The sequence below is a fragment of the Cupressus sempervirens genome, chromosome 11, assembly GCF_028749045.1.
Source record: "Cupressus sempervirens isolate cs-2001-9-10 chromosome 11, ASM2874904v1, whole genome shotgun sequence".
Classification (NCBI taxonomy): Eukaryota; Viridiplantae; Streptophyta; class Pinopsida; order Cupressales; family Cupressaceae; genus Cupressus; species Cupressus sempervirens.
Window position 1 is genome coordinate 785,268,349 of NC_143128.1, and position 20,203 is coordinate 785,288,551.

Sequence of the window (20,203 nt, forward strand, 5' to 3'; positions counted from 1 at the left end):
TTCAAACATTTATATGCTTTGCTTCTAGTGGAGTATCCAAGGAATATGCCTTCATCACTTTTTGCATCAAACTTGCCATTTCTAGTATCTTTAAGAATATAGCATTTACAACCAAATACTTTGAAATGTTTAACATTAGGTGAGTGACCATACCATAGTTCAAAAGGTGTTGCATTTGTACCTTTCTTGACTTGAACTCTATTCAATGTGTAAACTGCAGTGCTTATAGCTTCTCTCTAGTACTTTAGTGTAATATTTTTCTCCATCATTAAGGTTCTAGCATAGTCAATCACTGACCTATTCCTTCTTTCAGCAATACCATTCTGTGGTGGAGTTCTTGGTGCTGATATTTGCCTTTTGATACCTTTGTCATTGCAAAATATTTTAAATTCTTTTATGTGAACTCACCTCCTCTATCTAACCTTAGGAACTTCAAATTCTTTCCTATTTCCTTCTCAACTCTAGCCAAATACCACTTAAACATTTGGAATGCATCATATTTTTTCTTTAAAAACATACCATTCATCATCCTAGAATAATCATCTACAAATAGAATTGTGTATCTATCTCCTAGGTAGCTTTGCACTTCTATTGGACCACATAAGTTTGTATGGACTAACTCTAGTACTTCTTTGGAAGTGTATGTTTTTCTTTTGAAACTAGACTTAATCATCTTCCCTAGTTGACATTGTTTGCACATTGTGTTTTCAGGTTTCTTCAATTTGGGCAACCCTCTGACTTTTTTCTTCTTGCTAATGCTGATCAGATTATCAAAATTAACATGATACAATCTTTTATGCCACAACCACACATCATCAAGTCTAACAACAAGAAATGTTGCATCTTCCATATCTAGGTAAAACAGATTACTCCTAGTTTGTTCATGTTTTCTTACAAGTTTTCCTTAAATGTCATAGATCTTAGCAATTTTGTTTCCAAATTCAACTTTGCAACCTACATTGCCTAACTGTGATACACTCAACAAGTTGTAGTTCAATTCTTCAACATAGTATGCATTATCACATGAAATTTTCTCTGTGAGTTTAATAGAGTCTTTTCCTTTGATTTGACATGGTGCATCATTATCAAATCTAACACAATTTCCATCATACTGAGTAAAGGTAATGAACTTACTTTTATCTCTTGTCATGTGATGTGAGCATCCATCATCTATGATCCACTTGTCATTCTTGTTCACACAAGTAACCAATGTTGTTGCTTCATTTTCATCTTTATCTAATTCATCCTTCATGGCCACATAGACTACTTCATCATCATTCTCATCAGAATCTTCTTCAAAAATGTAGCATCTTTTTCCTTTCTCCTTTTAGTCTTTGCTATCATCTTCCTTCTTGTTCTTGTACTTGTTTCCTTCTTTGTAGTTCTTCTTCTATGTACATCTGGCAGCAATATGTCCTACTTCATTGCTATTGAAACATATGATAGGGAGCTTACCTTTGCCTCTATGGAATCTTCTAGCCAGTAGTGCTTCTAACTCTCTACATTTTCCTCATCTGCGTTGCTATCACTAGATGCATGTTTTCCTTTTCTTCTCTTCTTGCTTGATGTCTCCTCCTTAGTGTCTTTTATTGTCATCTTTGCCTTCAAGGTAGATTCAAGGTTCTCAAGTCTGTAATTATCAAAATTATACAGTTCAAATGCAATAAGTCTTCCCACTATTCCTTCAAAGGTTAGTGTGTTCCCTTATACACACCTCAGCTCTTGGATGGCTGAAATTCTAATAGCATAGATAGGGAGCAGAGTTCTTAAGTATTTGTTGATGACAATTTCTTCTTCCAATTGACCACCTAGACTTCTTATTGCAATTACCACTTCTTTCATTCTTCTAGCATACTGAGTAACATTTTCACCTTCCTCCATTTTCATGTCATCAAACTTTCCTCTTAAGCTTTCTCTATTTGCTCTCTAGACATTCTGATCTCCTCCATAGATATCTAATAGGGCTTTCCACATCTTGAATGTAGCATCACAATCTTTGATGTCATGATATTCTACATAATTAAGTGCAGAGGCAATCTCCAACATTGCTTGATTGTGCACCTTTTTGTTCAAATCATCTACAGTGAAAGGTCCTGCTAGATTTCATTCTATTCCAATTAAGGTTTGTGCATAGTCACCTATTGATCCAAGGTGCAATTTCATCAGACTCTACCATGTAGCAAAGTTGTCTTTGTTGAGCTTGGGAACTTCTCTCTTGGACATCTTGATCTTCCTACTTCTAGTACCTTGAAACTAAATCAGTAGATGGCTCTGATACCAATTGTTAGAAATGCTTTAGAATAACTGAGAGCGAGGGGGTGAATTAGTTATTCAAAGTCCAAATGTCCTACTCAAACTTTTCACTAAGTATAGTAATCCCATTCAACTATTCATCCAAGATTTAACTCTTCTAACCAGCAAGTTATTGTAAATCAACATGCAAGCATAACATGAAAAAAGATCAACACATAACACAATGATTTATGTGGAAACCCAATTTGGGAAAAAACTCCAGTAACATGCTACTCAATTCCCACTAATCTGAAGTGATGCCCTGTGAAAGGCCTGCCCTGTTAAAGGCTAACAACACATTGTTAAATGTGACCTTGTTAGAGGATTTAACCACCCTATTAGAAGTGAGCCTAGTTAAATGACTTTAGAACATTCACTTGGAATACCACCCTATTAAAGGATTTACAAATGATTGTTAGTCCAACCTAAGTCCATAGGATTTTCTAGATGTAATACAATTGCTAGAGTGTATTAGAAAATCTTGACCTAACTACAACATACAACTTATCTTGCAGATCTCAAATCACTTCTCAGCTCATACCCTTATCTGGCCTTCAATCTCTGCAACTCTAATAGCTTGCCCTCTTTTCAAGCTTAGTCTACTTGAGTCTCAATGCTCAATGTACTAGTGCAATCATCTCTTCATTACTACTTATAGAAGTAGAGCCTCTGTGCTCTTCCTTCTCCTAGATGTCTTCTCCTTGACACCCTTCCAACCACTCCACAAATTTGGCTCTTCTACAGCAATAGTATCAGCAACTCTTTGCTTCTTGGTCTATGACTCCTTGAATAAAACTCTTGGAGTTCTTTTCCCACTTGATTCTTGCATTCTTTAATTTCAATTTGTATGGATTAGGTAGGATTCATTGCATCTAACCCATATTTTGTTTCCTCTAGAAACATCTTGAATAATCCTTTAGAATTCACCCAAAATTGGTTTACATAAATTTTTGTGTCACCAGCTCATCATCTTTATCTTCCAACTCATTCATAAAATTCAAGGTAACCACTTTGTCGACTCAAATTTGGCAAATCTTCGTCATTTGAAATAATGTAGCAGCTCGGCACTATTGAAATACTGGTGCTCAACACATACTGTGTTACTTAGCATCAACTATGTTTTTCCTAATGCTTGGCACCTAATCTTCACTTGGCACCTAAAGATCACTCGACACACACTATAATTTCCTATTACTTGGCTCCGACTAAGAATTTTCTCAGGTTCAACTAACTTGCTTGGCACCCACTAAAGATCTTAGTTTAAGCTTTACAGTCAACCTTGTTACAACTTCTTCCTCCAATGTTTCTAAGTGTGACCAACCTCTGTATCTTTGAGTATGCTATCAATACATCATTTAATTATTGTCTTAACTGATCCTTGCACTTCATTACAACATCATAACTCAACCTTACCCTCAGGTGCTCTTGTTACATCTTGTATATCAAATCCTCTTCATCAATCAACTAAGTGGTAGTACTTGGATCTTATAAGCAAATGTCATTCCTACAAGTAGCAGGTTTGACATCAATGACAAAACAATGATTTAAAATATTCTTTTACAACAATTTTCTTTCTTTGCAACAATCTCCCTCTTTGATCTTCAACAATGAGCTTTTCAATCAGATTTCCAACACTTCTAACCATCCAAACATACATATACCAACATAAATAAAGTTTCCATAATATAATCATAGCATAGTAGAATCATATGTGTCTTTGCATAACCAAAATGTCTTCTTATATATCCTTTTTATTTGACTTTGTCCAATCAACCTAAATAGAAAAAAAATTACACATCTCAAAAACTTTTATCTCAATTTTCTAAGTGAGGTTAAACATCTAGGATATCATCCTTACAAGACTAATTTTTTGAAATGTCAATATAATTCAATTCATTAGCCCAATTATCCATTCTTTTCCATGTTATCTCACTTTACAATATTAAAAAAAACTCATGCTTTTCATCCAAAACTTTCTCAAATTGGCATACTAACAATAAAAAACATAGATATATCATGTGTACTCATTTATTTACCATATAATTAAATTGTGGTCATACATATGCTTCTAGTAAAGCTCACTGGCTAAAGATGTTTGGCTATTGACAATTTTTCCCATGATACTTAGACAATTTTTTCATCAAGGTAAACCATAAATTTATATATTCATCATGCAAAACTATATGATAACAGTATTTCCATAAATAAAAACATCTATGCATCCACATTATCCAAAATTCCAGCAATTGAAGTTATGCAAAATTGCTCTACTAGGGTTTTGCATGTTGTACGATGTTTTTTTTTCTGAATGCACTTATGGTTGTATCACATTGCATTTATTGTGGGATTATTATGGTTTTTTATCATGGCTCTGACCAGCTTTAGCCTAGTAATTTATGCTAGTGCTAGAGTTGTTGTGGTGGATTCTTATGGCACCTCCTCTGAACAAGTGGCCAAGAAAACTTGTCCCAAAGGTATTTCATGAGGTAAGCCTTCCTCCCCCGACATTGTTCTCAACATTGAAGAGTTTGAGAATGCATGCAAATGGATATAGCACCATACATTGATTGGGTATTTTGTGGGTCACACTCATCCTTAAATCATGCTCAGAGAGTGGATTTTCAAGAGATGAACTCCTTACAGAGTCTAGCTTGACAGTATTTAGAGCCTCACAAAGCACTTCTTCTTGTTCTACTTTGCGAAAACTTTCCAGAGCGACACAATTTTTTACCACAATCATGGTTATTTAGGTCCTCATTACTAGTTTTCAAGTAGTGGTCTCATGATTCCTTAGTGTCAGACAACAAAAAGTTGAAAGTCCCTATCTGGGTTGAGTATTCAAGTCTTCCAGACCCCTTTGGAAGTTTATCCATGTTATTGTGCAAACCCTTCGTCAAGTGGTCTGTGTTGAGCCAAAGAATTTTTTCAATGCTCATCCCTAGAGGAGGGTTCACATTGAGGTTGACCTCTCCCATGACCTTAAGGATTTTGTGGAATTTTAGGTTGGTACACACACCTTCTCTCAGAAGGTGATCTACCTCAACATAATGAACACCTACTACATGTGTCAATCGGTTGATCATAAGATCAAGGAATACCCTCTGGCAGTGCCTCATAAGCTAGCTCTTGTAAAATAATTGCAAGCCAAGTCTGCCAATAACACCAAAAAAGATGAGTGGACAACCATGACATGCAATGGTAAGACATCCTTTCCACCCAAACAATATGGGTCCTTTTCTTCTCAGCCTTAGCTAAAGATTGTTCCTATTTCTCCCCTAGTGGTAACTATTTCTTTGGTGGTTCAACTAGTTTCAACCCTAACCCAAGGGACAGATGTGTTTGTTCACACTTCTCACCCACTTGGGTCTGCACTCCTCAAGTGGCCTCCATAGTTGTTCCCCATGGAACATAGCCCTTATGATACTCCTAGAGCCTTGGTGGATGTGGAGTGGACTCAGATGGAAAGTAGAGACTCATTTCTATAGGTGATGTCTCCCCAGCAATTGGTACCAACTCTTTCTTGCACAATAGTTTCTCCTCTCTTGGGGAGGAGGATAACATGCAAGAGTTATTTCCATGAATTTCCTCTCATGAAATGTTGGAGGTCTAACTGACCTCTCTTACAAATAATATGTGAGAGATACTAGATGCAGGATTGGTATCTTGGACATCCATTATCTCCAGGAGGTCAAGATTTATGATTTCATGTTAAATGTTGCATATCATGTTATTTGGCCTAACAACATTGTTTTTTCTTCTTAGCATGAAGCTGGTAGAGGTGTTGTTATTTCTCTACTCTCACCTCATTTAATTTCTTCTATTATTAATCATGGTTCTGACCCCATGCATAGGATTGTGTGGATCTTGTTGTCCTTCCAAAATCATTCTTTTGGGATTGTTAATGTTTATACTCCCAATGACACTATTTAATGATCTCAACTTTGCTATTCAATCACAGATTATCTGCCACCTGCTACTTGGGTCATCTGTGGGAATTTTAATATGGTTGAGCTAGCTATAGACAAAAAAGACCTTCTACCTTTTCATTGGATAGTTGGTCAATGGCAGGCTTGGTACTGCATGTGCAATAAATTGGGTCTTTTTTATCCCAATATGCATCATCACTAGCTAGGTGGGCTTTGGAACACGTGGTATAATTTTAGAGTTGGGTCTAACATGATTTTTAAAAGCCTTGATCTTGTGATGATCTATGTGCAATCTTTTTTTCTCCTTTTCTAAAGAAAGGGCTTTACATGTCATTCCCCTATCTAATGTGACATTTTCAAACCACTTCCCCATTCTCTTTACTCTCACTTGGAAAATAGCTTAGTGTTGGCCTTCTAAGATGCAATTTTTTCTCAACACATCATTGTTGCATCATGAGCCCACTATGGCTCACATACTGCATGTTTGGAATTTAGAACCTTGGCCCCACATATAAGTTGGATAGATACAATGTTGGAATTATGCCATCACTCATACAAATAGATTTATTTGGATCTACGGTAGGCAATTTGCTATGTACCATAGGTGTTCGTTTGAAGCCTTTTGTCATAGAGGTTTGCACCCTTGTCCAAAGTCTTACCTCAGGACAACCTTGTGAAACATGGAAACAACCTCCAAGCTGTGGGACGTGAACTGTGAGGTTGAATCTCCGAAGAAGGCCAACTTCCTCTTACTATCAAGGTGCACCTAACTACTCTTGGAGAGGAAAAGGGAGAAGGAGAGCATAAAAAGAAAACCTACCTATTCTAGTCTAAGGGGGTGATGCACCAAAATAGAGTGTTCAAACCAATCTCTGCCCATACATGCACTATTGAAGCATCATGACACCAAAAGACATACACATTCAGACTTGCTTTAATCTAACAACCACATGTAGATCAAAAACCTAGATTAATGACACAAGGAAAGAGAAGATTCACTTATATATCATTCATAGGCCAAAAAAGATACAGTCATGCAGATTGCAGATATCCACAAAAAACCAATGAGAGGCAAGTAGTTCTTGCACTTTACATCAATGGCTAAAGGAGATAAGGCTGAATGCCATACAGTTTAGAGGAAAAGGGAATTTACACTGAAGATTTGAAGAGCAATATCAAAGAAATCAGAGAGGGTTCTACCCGAACAAAATCTAAAAAATTTTCCTTTATAGTTCAGGCATAACTAGGATGTCCTCTAACTATAATTACTTTGCAACCGTTGCATTGAACTCCTACAAAGAGAAATCATGGGGATCTAGAAGAAAATTTGATTTGAGTACAGATCCAGATGCAATGATATCTTATCCTTGTTGGAATAGGGCCCTGAGAAGATAGAAACAGTGCCATTAAATTGTCTAACCAAGTAGATGGATCGGATCAAAAATGGTGGAGTGTTGTCCCGCGTCCAAAATTCATTCGAAAGTGGATGGAAATCATTGTAGGGATCAGATCGTGCAAAAAACCTCGATTTCCCCTATTTTTGACTTGTGAATCAGCAAGGATCAGTAGGTCAACTAAACTCTACAAGAAAAATAGGCCACATGGACCAATCACCTCATTTCATTTTTCCACCCTGCAAAGTCTTCCCGAGTTTGACCATGTCTTCTTTACTAACTGCGCCACCTCCTAACTGTGACTACCTCAGGAAATCGCAATCGCCAGCCTTAACCGCGTTGCCTTCACTATCGATACCCTGGCCGAGCTTGCAAAGACATGTGTCACTTAGGCACTTCCCCACAAAGTTTAACTTCCTTACACCTTCATATTGCGGGGAAGTGTCGATCATTGATTTGTTTGCATCGAACGGTGATCAAAACCCTATAGAACTGCATACTTGGTCAGCTGGATGGGCCAATGAGATCTACCATGGTACTATGACTCATCTGACAATTGCTACGGAAGATGGACCATCATTACCTCCTGAGAAAAGTGGGCCCATGACGTCGCACTGTGCCACACGTTGCAAGGGTGCATACCCACAATAATTAAAACCCTTGCACTTTCATCAAGTGGGAAAGTGCCAGGCCTTGATCCTCGCAGATCTGACAGTGGAAGTTCCTTAGGCATTATTCTTTGAATAAGGTAGGCCTATGACATCATTCCCTCCATGTGTCACAAGGAGGCATGCCAGCAATGCTTAAAGCCCTCGCATCTTAATCTTGCGGGCAAGCGTCGGCCTTTAATTAGCTTGCATCGAATGGTGAACATAACCCGTAGTTTCTAAACCTCTGCAAACATTTGTCATGACATCATATGGACACGCGTCACCAAGGTGCTTCCCTACACTATTTAAAGATCGTGCATTTTCAAAATGTGGGGAAGCACAAACCATGGATTTAAACAAGATCCGTCGACATAGAAAATGCAGGCCAACAAAGAAAAACATAAGGTTTTATCATTTTATTGTTTAATATTCCACGACATTTGAATAATATTAAATCTGAGAACTAGCTGTTGGGCGGGCTGCGTTTGAATTCAAATATTTGTTGGGGCAAAAATAAACAACATTTTTGGTGACTCAAAGGGGATGCGAGCCTGCTATGCATCAAACCAGTGGCCTTGCACATCCATTGGGCTACAGAGTCATAAAAATTTGGATCTGTGCACTATAGAACCCTAACCCTACCTCTGCAGGAACAAAACATTGAAGAACTGGAAAACTTGCCCTCTGTAACTGAAATCAGAGACTGAAAACCTTTTGCAAAACACATGTGTTCATGCACTTCTTGGAAAGCTAGAAAACAACTGAAAGGAAACTACTTTACCTATGTATAGGAAAATTCAAGCCCTGTCAAAAACATAGTTTGAGATGGATCCAATTGACTGGGATGGACAAAACTTCACCATCAGGCCTACTCAATTAAAAAGCATTAGCCTTCTTGCAACTGAAAATCAGATAGGGACCACTCCACAGTGCATCAAATTTTGAGTGCCTCCTTGGTTTTGCCTTGTCTGCATCCCATTTCAAGACCAAGTCACCCTCCCTGAAGGTTCTAACCCTAGCCTTTTTATCAAAGTTCTTTTTCACCTGCTATTGATGTGTCTCTAGGGTCTGCATGGCCTAATTTCTTCTTTCTTCCAGCTCCATCAATTCTGTCATTATCACTATCATGGCATCATTTTCAATTAGCTCCAGTTGATGAGCTAGTTCTAGGGATGGGAACTCCAATGAAATTGAAAGCCTTGCTTCTCTACCATATACTAACATGAATGGTGAATTCCCTAACGACCTCTTAGGTGCTATCCTTTCAGCCCATAGAGCTATTCTCAATTTTTTATGCCAACACCTTTGGTTATCTTCTATTGTCCTCTTTATGATCCTAATCAAGTTCTTGTTGGATGACTCAACCAGGCCATTACCCTGAGGGTAGTAGTTTGAAGACATGCTCAAATAGATATTATGGTCAACTGCCCATGCACAAATCTGAGCTCCTACAAAAGACTTTGCATTATCTGAAATGATGGTTGAAGGAGCACCAAACCTAGTCACAATTCCATCAAGGAACTCAACAACTAAAGATTTGTGGCATCCTTCAATGCAACTACCTTTGTCCATCTGGTGAAGTAATCTATAGCAGCTAAGATCCACTTGTGACCAGAACTGGAAAGAGGATTGATAGGGCAATGAAATCTAGTCCCCATTGAGCAAAAGGCTGGTCCACTTGGACGGGATGGAGAGGAAGGGCTGCAAGCTTTTTCTTACCAAAGAAGAAGGCACATTTCTCACACTTCCTTACATACTTATGACAATCATGAAACAAGGATGGCCAATAGTAACTAGCTCTCATGATCTTCATTGCAGTTGTTCTGGCTGAGAAGTGACCACCATCAGGACCATCATGAAGTTCTTTGATCATCCTTTCAGCTTGATCTATGTCAATGCATCTTAATAGGGCTCCATTAAAGTCTTTCCTAAAAAGGACACCGTCAACTATGACATAAGGAATTGACTGCAATGTATACTGTCTCCTTTTAGCCCTATCTAATCCTTGAGGGTACCCATTGCCTGATAAGAAATTCTTCATATCATCCATCCAGTTTTTTGGGTTATCATTTCTTACCTCTTATTCCTCTATTAGTATCATAGCAACTTCCTCATCTAATCTCTAAGATGACATCATTTGTTTTCACAACCCCTTCCCTCTTACCAATTTGGTAATCTAGATGTCAACATTATACTCCATCACTTTAGTAATCTAGCTAGCTCTTTTCTCACTAATATATTTGCTCAAAAGGAATTCCTTCACACTGGCATGAGGTACTAACAAATGAATCCTATTGTGAGATAGTAGGTGTCTGAATTTCTTCAAAGCTCTGATAACTACAAGGGCTTGCTTCTCTACAAAATTTTACTTGTCTCCATACTCTTTAAGCCCTTCACTAAAGAAGACTATGGGCTACTCCTCATTTTTATCATTTGTTTGAGTCAAGACAGCAGAAATACCTAACTCACCACCTAGGGTATATAGGATGAAATCCTTCTCAGAGTTTGGATTAATGAGAGTAGGGGCTGAGGCTATGGCTACCTTGATCTCATCAAAACTTTCTCTCCCTTCCTTGGTCCATGCAAAGACCATACTTTTCTTGAGCATAGCTGTAAGGGGTTTCACCATGGTAGCAAGATTAGGGATAGATCTTCTCACAAAATTTGTCCTACCAAGGAAACTTTGCAACCCTTTCTTGTGTTTAGGAAGAGGAAGAGCAAGTATTGCTTTTGCTCTCTCCAGATCAATGGTTAAGCCATCTTTAGATACACTCTGTCCTAATAATTTTCCTTGATTGGTAGAAAAGACACACTTGCTTGGGTTAAGGGATACCCCAAACTCTCTACACCTTAAGAATACCTGTCAGAGATGATCAAAATGATCTTCCACATTCTTTGAATATACTGTGATATCATCAAGGTAAACTAATACAAACCTTTCAATCATATTCTTGAAAGCCATTTCCATTTCCTTTTGAAATGTAGTAGCTACATTAGTTAGTCTAAATGGCATTTTACAATAAGCATAGGTACCCCACTTGGTGGTTAATGCAATCTTGTATCTATCAGACTCCTTGACCAGCACTTGATTATAACCAAATAATCCATCAAGAAATAAAAACCTCCTCGAACCATTGACCTTGGACAAAATCTACTCCATGGAAGGAAGAGGATGGTGATCTCTAAGGGAAGCTTGGTTAAGGCCCCTAAAGTCTACACACAATCTAATTTCTCCATTCTTCTTCCTAACATGGACAAGGTTCGCTACCCATGATGAGTGTTTGATGGGGAAAAATATATTGGCCTCAATCAATTTGGATAACTCCTTTCTCATTAAGGGTTCAATTTTAGGATTCACTGGCCTCTATTTTTCTCTTACTAGTTTGACATCATCAATTAAATCTATGGTATGCTGAAACAACCTTGGGTGAAAACCCTTTAAATCATCATACGTCCAAATAAATATATCATTAAACTCTTGACATAAATGAATAAAACTTTCTTGTTCAATTTCTGAACATACCTTCCCCAAGTTTAAGGACTTTCCATCAACAATCATGACTGGAGTGTGATCATCTTGGTCAGCAGCTAAGTTCATGACTCTACCTCTTGCTTGGTCATTAGGGTTAGAAACACTTTCTAAAGTAATGAGACCTTTAGGAAATTTTTTGGAGCTGAGATTAATGATTTGGTCCCCATACTGATCTTGCAGTCTCGACTGGTTTCTATCTAAAAATTCTACTTCATTCCGCAAGAAGCTCACAATTTGTTCATTAGATTCAAACACTTGCCAATGTATGTTATTTTTAGGGACAGCAGGCCTTACTACCACTCTAATTTGTTTCTCTTTCTTCTCCTCAAGATTCCTTGGCACATCATAAGCTGCACCTATTGTTGCAAGTCTATCAACATGTCTATTTTCTTTTCTAGGGATGCTCTAAATATTAAATGCATTGAAACCTTCAAGAAAATCCAATACCCTGTGTTTATAAGACTTAAGCAAGCCATTCTTGGTGGTATTTTGATTTCTCACTTGGTTAACCACCAACTCACTATCTCCATATACACTTAAGGCCTAAATTCCTCTTCTTTGAGCAAGTAGGAGACCCTAAATCAAAGATTCATACTCGGCCACATTGTTACTGCAACTGAATTGGAGCCTGAATGAGAAGTAATACCTTACTTTTGAGGAGAAATCAACATCACACTAACCCCTGATCTATTTTTATTTCTTGAGCCATCGAAGTACATGCTCCATCTCTCACCCATATCTCCTTTAGTCCCCATAAGATTGGGAACGAGAGCATCTTTCTCTAATATACAATATGTATTGAGGCCTATCTCAAGGGTATCTGGCATAGGATCAAATTGATATGTAGTAGCCTACTCATCCAAAAGGAAATCAAGTACCTATGCTAGGGAAGTGGTGGGTTCATTCACTACATCATCCTCATCCACTTCTAGGATAGTGCAATTCATGTTGATGAGATTAGGGGTGTAGGGTTCAGTATGATGAAGGGCTAGAGGCTCTACTTTGATTGAAGCTTTGGCTTCATATCTTGTTCTAAAAAACATATATGACCAATCAGAAGATATGTAACCATCTATTTGGGCAATGAAGTCTCTTGACAGAAAAATGGCAAAATGTGGCTTGACTTTAGCAACCGATATATCCTGAGTTATAGTACAACCAGGGCATGCATGTAGGGCCATATCTACATTCCTAAGGATGCCTACAGTCTTGATAGTATTACCATCCAACTGTAACACATCCTTAACAATGGGCTCATATTTCATCTCTAAAGCATCAGCAACACACCTAGGCATCACTAAACTACTAGCCCCTAAATCAATCATGCAATTATGGACTAGTTTACCCCCTATAATTAGAGAAACATAGAATGGAGGAGGTCTAACCTTTTTACTTGTTTTTGCCCTATCCGATGGTTGTACTAGACCTGTGGCTCTTTCCATGCTATGTGTCTGATCCTTTGGTTCAATACTCTCCAATTCTTGCTGCAGCAACGTCTTTTGCATGGGTATAGTGGCAACAACATCCGACACGGGAATATTCATGTTTGTCTTCTTCATTTGTTCTACCACACTGAATGGAGTAGAGGGCACTTTGGCAGAAGCCTTGGGACCTATCCTTGTAGGAGGTTGAGATGGAATGACCAGAGGGTCACTCAAATCCTTCCTAGCATTACTTTGCCTTTTTTGCTGAAAAAAATTTGATTGATCATCTACTGCTGATTGCTCATGAGGTGTTGCATTTGAAGTTGAGGCCTGATTAAGAGGAGGAAGGGTAGCATCTTCAATAGCTCTTCTTTTGCTCCTAGTATTGTGAGCAATGGAATCCTGGTTTACATTACAGTGCTCCTCCATTTGATGATTCATAAAGGAGCAATCACCTTGTCCATGCATATGTGGGGCCTCTTTAAGTTGGTTCTCCTTGTATGATTGTCTTATTGCAGGCTCTAGGATGGTCAAAGCCAAATAGGATTCAGCCTTCTAACACATGCAATGAGCATAAGAATAGTTACAAGAGGGACAAAAGTCTTGATCTTGGGCCATATTGTTTTGAGGAACTATGGCCCTACTTTGATTTACATTTGAGGTTGAAGCATGGCTATTCTATCTATTCTGATCAAAAGAATTGTTTCCATAATTATGATTTGGAGGCCTACCACTGTTCATAGTTTGGTGCTACAATTGATGAGCTTTACTACCTTGAGCTTGCCTTTCTAAAGTCAACACCTTGTTGCTCATTTTATGCATCATAGAGAAACTATCTTCAAATTTCCTTTCTTGGCCCTGCAATCTCTTATCTATGTTCAGCATCATAGATTGCATCATCTCTTTGATTTCATCTATCCCATTTGAAGATGTGGAAGTTGGAGGGACTAGAGCAGGGGATTGTGAGGTGGACATTGTGGGAAGAGGAGCAATTGTTGGCTGATGGTTTGGGACATCAAGGAAAAAGGGCATAGGAGGCCTTGGAGCTAACTTCCCTCCTTGTATCAATATGTTTTCTGCACTTATTATTGTGTCATAAGCGTTAAGTAAGGTATCCCCTCCCATGGTTTGGATTGTAGTAGCAATATCATTGTTAAAGGCTCTAAGGTAATGCAAGAAGGCATTACCAGGGGTAGGCTTCACTGAAATATGTATTCTATCCCATGTTTTTTGAAATCTATAGTTGAAATCGGTCATACATTCATAGGGGGCCCTTTTTATGGTAGTCAACTACTCTAAAAGTGATAGGTAATCACTTTTGTCCTCAAAGTGTTTGCATAGTCCTACTCCTAACCCATCCCAATTTGTTATAGAACCATGAGCCAAACCTCTATACCAATGTAGTGCTTTTCCTTTCAGAGATGAGGCTAGAAGCCTAACTGCAACATCATCCTCTGTAATGCCATGGATATTAGAAACATTTACAACCTCTTGAATGTGTTCTAAGGGAGAGATAGAAGTTTCACTAGTAAACTCTGGTATACTTTTAAGTGCAGCTATTGGTATGTCATGTCTTTGGGCCAATAAAAGAGGAATGCCACCATTAAAGGTGGCAAAAGCATGAGCTCTAGGCTCTGCCATATAGACAAGTGATCTATTGGCATACATTGATGGCAATCTAGGCTGAGATCTAACAATAGGAGGAGTAGAGATAGATCTTGCAGGGGTATTTGTTACTATTGCGCTCCTAACTGGTGATAAAGATACTCTAGCCCTCCTTCTAAGATTTGAAAATGAAAGCTCTTGGTAATGAAATTTACCTCTAGAATATACCCTTGTTTTAGCTTTGGGCATGAATTACTGCAACTTTGGTCTGGAACTAGATGTGTTTGAAGCTCAGAGTCACCAAGTACTTGAAGAATGAACCTCTTGAAGGCTTGAACATTGGAGCCAGTACTATCTCCTTAGTATGAATCTTGAAATATTTCTTCTTGACACCAGTAGACTTGAAATCTTCTAATATATGTCCCACTGGGCGTGCCAAAAACTGTTGTCATAGAGGTTTGCACCCTTGTCCAAAGTCTTACCTAAGGACAACCTTGTGAAATATGAAAACAACTTCCAAGCTGTGGGACTTGAACTGTGAGGTTGAATCTCCAGAGAAGGCTGACTTCCTCTTACTATCAGGGTGCACCTAACTACTCTTGGTGAGGAAAAGGGAGAAGGAGAGCATAAAAAGCAAACCTACCTATTCCAATCTAAGGGGGTGATGCACCAAAATAGAGTTTTCAAACCAATCTCTGCCCATACCTGCACTATTGAAGCATCATGAAACCAAAAGATATACACATTCAGACTTGCTTTAATCTAACAACCACATGCAAATTAGAAACCTAGATGAATGACACAAGGAAAGAGAAGATTAACTTATATATCATTCATAGGCCAAAAAAGATACGATCATGCAGATTGCAGATATCCACAAAACACCAATGAGAGGCAAATAGTTCTTGCACTTTACATCAATGGCTAAAGGAGATAAAGAAGAATGCCATACAGTTCAGAGGCAAACTGAATTTACACTAAAGAGTTGCAGAGCAATATTAGAGAAATCGGAGAGGGTTCTACCCGAACAAAATCTACAAAATTTTCCTTTATAGTTCAGGCATAATTGGGATGTCCTCTAATTGTAATTACTTTGCAACCACTACATTGAAGTCCTACAAAGAACAATCATGGGGATCCAAAAGAAAATTTGATCTGAGTATAGATCTAGATGCAATGATATTTGATCCTTGTTGGAACAGGGCCCTGAGAAGACAGAAACGGTGCCATTAAATCATCTAACCAAGTAGATAGATTGGATCAAAAATGGTGGGGTGTTTTCTGGCATCCAGCATTCATTCAAAAGTGATTGTAAATCATCATAGGGATTAGATTGTACAAAAAACCTTGATTTCCCCTATTTTGGGCTTGTGAATCAGCAAGGATCAGCAGGTCAACCAAACTCTACAAGAAAAATAGGCCACGTGGACCAATCGCCTCATTTCATTTTGCCACCCTGCAAAGTCTTCCCAAGTTTGACCATGTCTTCTTTACTAACTGCACCACCTCCTAATTGTGATTGCCTTAGGAAACCACGATCGCCTGCCATAACCGTGTTGCCTTCACTATCGATACCCTATTCGAGCTAGCAAAGACACATGTCACTTAGGCACTTCCCCGTAAATTTTAACTTCCTTGCACCTTCATATTGCGGGGAAGTGCCGATCATTGATCTATTTGCATCGAACGGTGATCAAAACCCTACAGAACTGCATACTTGGTCAGCTAGATGGGCCAATTTGATTCGTCATCATACTATGACTCATCTGACAATTGCCATGGAAGATGGGCCATTGTTACCTCCTAAGAAAAGTGGGCCCATGATGTTGCACTATGCCATGTGTCGCAAGGGTGTATACCCACAATAATTAAAACTCTTGCACTTCCATCAAGCAGGAAAGTGCCAACCCTTGATCCTTGCGGATCTGATGGTGGAAGTTCCTCAAGCGTTATTCTTTGAACAAGGTGGGCCTGTGACATCATTCCCCCCACGTGTCACAAGGAGGCATGCCCACAATGCTTAAAGCCCTCGCATCTTAATCTTGCGGGCAAGTGTCGACCTTTAATCAGCTTGCATCGAATGGTGAACATAACCTGTACTTTATGAACCTCTGCAAACATCTGTCATGACATCATCTGAACACGCATCACCAAGGTGGTTCCCTGCACTATTTAAAGATTGTGCATTTTCAAAATTTGGGGAAGCACCCACCGTGGATCTAAACAAGATCCGTCGGCATAGAAAATGCAAGCCAACGAAGCAAAACATAAGGTTTTATCATTTTATTGTTTAATATTCCATGACATTTGAATAATATTAAATCTGAGAACTAGCCGTTGGGTGGGCTGCATTTGAATTCAAATCTTTGGAGGGGAAAAATAAGAAACAAAGCCACCATCAAAGATCTGTGTGCTTCTTTGGATGCTCTTTCCTTGAATCCTTTTGACTTTGATCAGCAACTAAGGCTTAGTAATCTTTGCCGACAAAAGAAAATTATTGATAACTATACTACTAGAGGAGCTCAAATCAAAGCTCATCTCCATTGGCTTTAGATTGGAGATCAGGCTTTGAAAGAGTTTTTTCAAGCTCTCATGCCCATTGTACCTCTATGGGGATCAAAAGAATTAAATATGGGCAATAGATTCCTTCAAACCTTTGTGACATCCTTCAAGCCTTTTTTTGTCATTATGAAAAGGTTCTCGCCACCTAGTATTTCACTTTGGAATGTGAGCAAGCCTTGAAGAAGTGTATTTTTGTTACTCCAAATAGGCTTGTAGTTGAGAAACATGCCTTTTGTGAGAAATTTCTTACCCTCAGTGACCTCAAGGAATTTTTCTTCCATGATGGATGACATGGCCCTTGGGTGCGATGGGTTTCCTTTTGAATTTTACAAAGTCTTTTGGGAGGCTATTGGACATGATCTTCATAAGGTGTACCTTGAAGCCTTTCACACCAAATCCTTAGGACACATCATAAATAAGGGAAATATCAAGTTCATACCTAAATCTGGTAACTTAGAAGACATTTTCAACTAGTAGTCAATCACTCCGCTGAATGTTTCCTACTAGATCATAGATAAAGCTTTAGTTCTTAAAATTTGGCATCTTTTGCCCTTGATTATTCAACCTAAACAAACTGGCTTCATTAAATCATGTTTCATCTTGGTCAACATCATTATTTTTTGGGAGGGCATGGAATGAGCTTGTAGATCTAAGAAGTAAGCTCTCTTTCTTAAAATTGATTTTTCCAAAACTTATAACCACATAGAATGGTATTTCATTCTTGTCATACTTCGGGCTCTAAGATTAGGTCCTATTTTTCTTCAATCAGTGGTGATGTTTTTGTAGTCCACCAAGATAACTAGGGGGGGAATCAATTATCTAATGATTAAAACATTTATCCACCTTAAATAAACTTAACCATTCAACCAAAGTAAAAAGCAACCATACAAAGATGCACATACACAATTACACCAGATATGTTAACTAGGGAAACCCTTGATTAGAAGGAAAACCCTCGTGAGAATGATGCCCATAGGATGATTTACTAATATAAATATTCCTTGTTAGAGGATGGACCTTGTTAGGAGTCTATTACAATATTTAGTACATATGAGTCCCTGTTAGGAGACTTTGAATCCTTGTTAGAGGATTTCAACCCTGTTAGGAGTTGTAGAAGATAGAAGGACCCACTGTCCAAATAGCTTCTGGGGAAAGATCACTGAACTAATTGTCCAACTAATCTCTCAACTATTCCTTGTAAAATAATTGTATCAACTATACTTTAACTTCTTTCCTCTATTTTATCAACTAGACCAATCACTATCAGACCTTGTAGACTAGGTTATGGACCTCATATCCAAGGATCCAACTTCATATCACACAATAAAACCTTGGCAATGAAGTTTCCTTCACCTTCACTCTACTCTGCTCAACTTTACATTTTTCTCTTTGTGTTGCTTACAATCATTTGTCCATATCATTTATTCATCATCCATGATAAAGGAAAATGTCCTTCCTTTATACCTAATCCATAAAAAAATTCCCCAGTTGGCTGTTAGACCTTCTTAATTAATTATTATAGGACCACATTAAGAACACATTACACTTAGTGATAACATTAATCTTTCACCTTGCAACTTAAATAAATTTTTGTACATGTGTCATTATGACAAGTGAGCTTGGTCATGTCATCTCCAACATATCTTCTTCACATCTTTAACTTCAGCTTTTCAGGATAATAATTCTACTAAGAGATATAACAATTTTACTAGAACATGCCTCTATAAACTCTATCTCAAAATAATCATCACCAAAACTTCCATAACTTATTCTAGACTTAATATCTTATGCTTCTGAGGTTAGCTACATATACTAGACACATAGTATGATCTCCCTTTAACCTCACTTAGTGAAAATTTTCAACTGTCTAGATGTACCAACTTGATCTTTTTGTTGTTCTTCTATTAGATACTAAAAAAAATTGCTATGTTGACATCAATGACAAACGCAGTCATGAATGTAACATATCATCATGATAATGATCTAATCATGTTTCTACAATACTCCCACATAGGAATACCATTGGCATTCATGGTTCCAAAAATATCCCCCTTTGGCATTGATGGCAACATAGATGAAAAACATCTAGTTCCAAGAATACCAACTACAAAAGACTATTAATCTTTCCTTTCAGAACCTCTTCATCAATCATTCTCCCATGCTATAGTTTTCCTATTGTACTTAGTTCCTACTGATTTTCTAAACATGTTGTACTTCTCCCCCATTGACATTAATGTCAAAGGTTTCAGCAACCAACAATCTCTACAACAACTATTTCTAAGTAGCTCAAGTGTCAAAAGATATTGCTCAAAAACAACGTCCAACAAGAGCCCTAGATGACTCTATTCATCCTAGATACTACCCCATATAGGAAGCATCAACATTCACTCTAGACAAATGATAGTGCTCTATTACACTAGACTGATGCACTTCTTGCATCATCTACTCTAGTATAGGAAGGGGCATAACCCCTAGCATACCTCGCAAATACTCAAAAGTATCTTTGGGAAGAGGCTTAGTGAAAATATTTGCAATCTGCTCTTTAGTGCTTACATACTCCAATCTAATCTTCTATTCTAAAACTTTCTGTCTCAACATGTGATACTTGATAGAAATTTGCTTGGTCTTAGAATGAAACACTAGATTCTTAGACATAGTTATATGCTTGTGTTGTCACAATGTATGACAATAGGTTCACTAAATTCTATCCTTATATCCTTTAGCACCTACTTCATCCAAACAACTTGATTACAATTGTTTGTTGCTACAACATATTCTACTTCCATTGTACTTTGTGAGGTATAGTCCTACTTCTTTC